Below are 4,905 nucleotides of genomic sequence, written 5' to 3' on the forward strand. Positions count from 1 at the left end.
TGCCTGCGCGATCTAACAAAAAGCATGGAAAATGTTATCAATGCAAAAGCACCCTGACTTCCAAAAACTAAGAACAAAGATTTCTGGGGGAAAAAACTGTTTATAATCTTTCAATATGATGTGAAGCTCAAAATTTTCAATCACCATAATATTTATTAAAAATTCAGCCCTGGCTTATATTTATTATATCATTGATATATTTAATATATTCCTTTGCTTACCCATCTGGTCGGCTATCTTCCCTTCTGGACAAAGTTTACAGTCATAGCAGCAGGATAATTTTCCTTCCAATTTTATCTTGCTATGGCCAAGAGGACACTCCTTATTACAGATGGAAAGTGGTAATGTCTATTCAGAAATAAAATGAGAATTCACACATAGAATTTATTTTGGGAGGGATTATTCTCTTCATCAATTGTACATACTTTAACTCTTTGTATGTAATCCAAACAGTGGGATTGCATTTTCCAGTTTTCTTCCTGATGTAAACTCCCCATTGTATCTTCAACTGCTTCTTATTTCATACATATTACATTAATCAATGGATCTTTCCTTTGGGGCAATATACTTGAAGCTGATGTGGGAAAATCTGTAACTCTGGATCTCTCAGAGTATGCTCTGCTTAAGGTCCCATTTTGTTTGGGTCATGTAAAATCAAATCGAATTTATTCATATAAAAAGGATAAATACAGCAAAAATATAGGGCCACCTAATATGCAAGAGTGGGGTTACCATCCCATACAAAATAATAAACAAAATATGTAAAATTTTGCCTTACAAATGTAGAAACAAATAAGGAAGAATTTTTCCATAATATTCCTTCCCTCACTGATTAGTTTATAAATACAGGCTTAAGATACAGGAGGATCTGGAAAGACTTGAACACTGGGCGCTATCTAACAAAATGAAATTCAGTGGTGAAAAAAGTAAGGTTCTACATTTAGGCAAGAAAAACCAAATGTACAGGTATAGTATAGGTGGTACTTGCTCAATAGTAGTAACTGTGAGAGGGACCTAGGAGTCCTAGTGGACAATCACTTAAATATGAGCCAGCAGTGTGCTGCAGCTGTCAAAAAGGCCAACACAGTGCTAGGCTGCATTAACAGAGGGATAGAATCAAGATCATGTGAAGTATTAATACCACTTTACAATGCCTTGGTAAGGCCACACTTGGAATACTGCATCCAGTTTTGGTCACCACGATGTAAAAAAGATGTTGAGATTCTAGAAAGAGTACAGAGAAGAGCAACAAAGATGATTAGGGGACTGGAGGCTAAAACATATAAGGAACGGTTGCAGGAATTGGGTATGTTTAGTTTAACGAAGAGAAGGACGAGGGGGACATGATAGCAGTGTTCCAATATCTCAGGGGCTGCCACAAAGAAGAGGGAGTGAAGCTATTCTCCAAGGCGCCTTAAGGCAGGACAAGAAGCAATGGATGGAAACTAATCAAGGAGAAGCAACCTAGAACTAAGGAGAAACTTCCTGACAGTTAGAATAATTAACCAGTGGAACAACCTGCCTCCAGAAGTGGTGAATGCTCCAACCCTGGAAGTTTTTAAGAAGAGACTGGATAGCCATTTGTCTGAAATGGTATAGGGTTTCCTGCCTTAGCAGGGGGTTGGACCAGATGACCTTCAAGGTCCCTTCCAACTTTCATTATTATTATTATTATTATTATTATTATTATTATTATTATTATTATTATTATTATTGTTGTTGTTGTTGTTGTTGTTGTTGTTGTTGTTGTTGTTGTTGTTTAATTTTAGAAATAAATATATATGAATTCTCATCTTATTTAATGAATGTTCTAGGTAGTGTGAAAACTTATTTGGAATGCTGCTACCTTATGATGGATAGTTAGATGATTAGATAGATAGATAGATAGATAGATAGATAGATAGATAGATAGATAGATAGATAGATAGATAGATAGATAGATGGATGGATGGATGGATGGATGGATGGATGGATGGATGGATGGATGGATGGATGGATGGATGGATGGATAGATAGATGATAGATAGATAGATAGATAGATAATCATCCTGTGGAAAAATTCTTTGTTTTTGCATCATATATTAGAATACATTATGATATATATTCTATATATTTGATGTGATTTTATATATTTATACATATATTTATGGTTTTATTTTAATGTTGTGAACTAAAGAGCCCTGGTGGCATAGTGGTTAAAATGAAGTACAGCATGCTGCCAACTGCCAGCAGTTTGGCAGTTCAAATCTCAGCAAATCAAGATTGACACAGCCTTCCATCCTTCTGAGGTCACTAACATGAGGTCCCAGATTGTTGGTAGTAATATGCTGACTCTGTAAACTGCTAAGAGAGGGCTATAAAGTAATGTGAAATGGTATATAAGTCTAAGTGCTAGTGCAAAGGGCTACGCAAATCTGCCTTGTGGTGACATGGATGGCAAACAAATGTAATAAGTAAAATAAAATGAAGATAAATAAATATTTGAAATATATTTAAAAACAGAGTTTCTCCAGACTAGTTTAATGATTTGAAGAAAACCATTTAAATTCTCAATACAGTGATATTATTCTACCTGGATTAGCATAACTAGCTAGATAGCAAGATGGACAGATAAAGACTTCAGTAAATTTTCCCTATTTCATCTTTTGGGGGGGCATTTTATTAAAAGTATTAAAGTTTTAAATGGAATATAGAAATTAACAAACTAATGCAGAATAAAAAGAACAGAGAAAAAAGGAAAGAGGCAAAATTTTGATAAAAATAGAAAGAAACTGCTCCCAATTTATTTTTTCAGCAATACAAGAATTATTACAAAGTTATCTCTCACTCTAGGTTGATCCATATTTCCAATCATTGAAACTACAGCCCAAAACTGCATTTTTTTTTCTTTCATGCAAAAATATATCAGAGGTCTCTGGTCAGTTATAACTGTAGACATTGTATTTTCTCTAATCATTTAATTTAAGCATCTCTGAATGTTCCAACTTCTTCACCAACCAGAGGAGGTTATTAAAAAGTTATATATTTTAGATATAGAAATCTTAAGTCATCTCTTTGATCCCAGTAAAGTAAAATATTCATAGCTCTTGGTTGAACTGAATGGTCCTTGGTGTTCTCTGAACTTGGTACCACAATGATGATGTTACCTAGTTCGGGTAATAAAATGTCTGCAAGAAAACAACCAAACTCAAGAAGCACCAAGGACCCCCCCCCACACACACACACAGAGAGACCTCTTTGAGTTTAGTAGTTTTTCTTCATGTCACATTAAAAAAAAAAAACCCACTTACTCCTTTGGGCAATCCAAAGGGCCTGCAGACCTCATTCTGAGAACTGGCTTGGAGCTTCAAAGCGGATGTATCATTCTTGACTAAAATAAGATCCCACCTCCTCCCCATGTGAATCTTGCTCCCTTCCTTCTCATCCTTTCAATTTGAAATAAATTTTAATGTCAATATTTATTGTTCTAAGTTTTCATCTTTTTTATGATTACAAGCCATCTAAAGATGAGCAGTATATTGGTTTAATAAATAAATAATAATACAGGTAGTCCTTGACTTACAGCCACAACTGAGCCCAAGATTTCTGTTGCTAAATGAGACAGTTGTTAAGTGAGCTTTGTTCCATTTTATTACTTTTCTCACCACAGTTGTTAAGTGAATCACTGCATTTGTTGAGTGAATATGGTTTCCCCATGACTCACAAAAGATGATCACATGACTCTGGGACACTGCAACTGTCATAAGAACGAGTCAGTTGCCAAGCATTTGAATTTTGATCACATGGTCATGGGGATGCTGCAACGGTTGTAAATGTGAAAAATGGCCATATCTAATTTTTTTCCCAATGTCGTACCTGTGACTTCTTACTAAGTCAGGGACTACCTGTGATTAATATCATATGGATTGCTAACAGTTTATTTACTCTTGGTGTTGCTATGAGACAAACCTGGTTAAATATGAGAGGCCAAATGGCATCTTTTTCAGATATGGTGAGGAGCTTGTCTGGGGGAGCCGTGGGGTCGATCTTTCCAATTTGGACTTTCAGAAAGGACTTGTTTGGAAACGTGACCCAATTGAAAATATCAAATCCAGTTTCTAGTTCCCCATTGGGGCCAAAGGAAACCTGTTCTCCAGCACTGTTGTTAAAGGAGACTTGTTGCAAAAAATGGTGCAGCTAAATGAAGGAGAAAAAAAAAGACACAGAAAGTTATTTTGAATCTTTGAAGGAGATGGGAAAATCTCTATTTGTTTCTTTCAGTTTGGTCTAGGCTTAATGAAAAGTAAGCTGTTCAGGTCTGCTTCAGTCTACACCAGTTTCAAGCTGGTAAAGAAATATATTTTTATCAAATGCATTTTCTACTCTCTGGTGAAAAACTGTCAGATGAGAATTCCAACAAAAATCAACAAAGGGAGAGATCTGAGGATCATTTTGATTTGAGTAACCATTTCAGAAATTGTGAATTCAGTGTTCTACCATATAGTGTAGGCAAAATAAAGAATAGCCTAATGGTCTAGTGGTAAAGACTCTTGCCTCCTGTTCAGAAGGTTGAGAGTTCAATCCCAGGCAACGACTGGTGTTTCTCAATTAATTAAATTAAACTTGAATTTTTCTTCATGTGATACATTGACAACTTTGCTGTTCAATTAAATATTCCTATTTTCACGGATTTGTTGTCATTTTTATAATTATTATTATTCTGTTCAAATTTTACTGTCTATGGAGATTATCATTCATCCACATTGTGGTTGTCCCAAAAATGCTTTTTCAAAAGACAAGTGGACTTTCTTTGTCAACGCTGTGACAAACCAAACTGAAGCCATTTTTCATCTTGTCTTCTTTGCCATATATTTAGTTAGAAGAAGGAGGCGGTGTGTGTAGTTTTCAGTTAGCCAAAATATTTCA

Source organism: Protobothrops mucrosquamatus, unplaced genomic scaffold (assembly GCF_001527695.2).
Source record: "Protobothrops mucrosquamatus isolate PMUCROS unplaced genomic scaffold, P.Mucros_1.0 scaffold1428, whole genome shotgun sequence".
NCBI lineage: Eukaryota > Metazoa > Chordata > Lepidosauria > Squamata > Viperidae > Protobothrops > Protobothrops mucrosquamatus.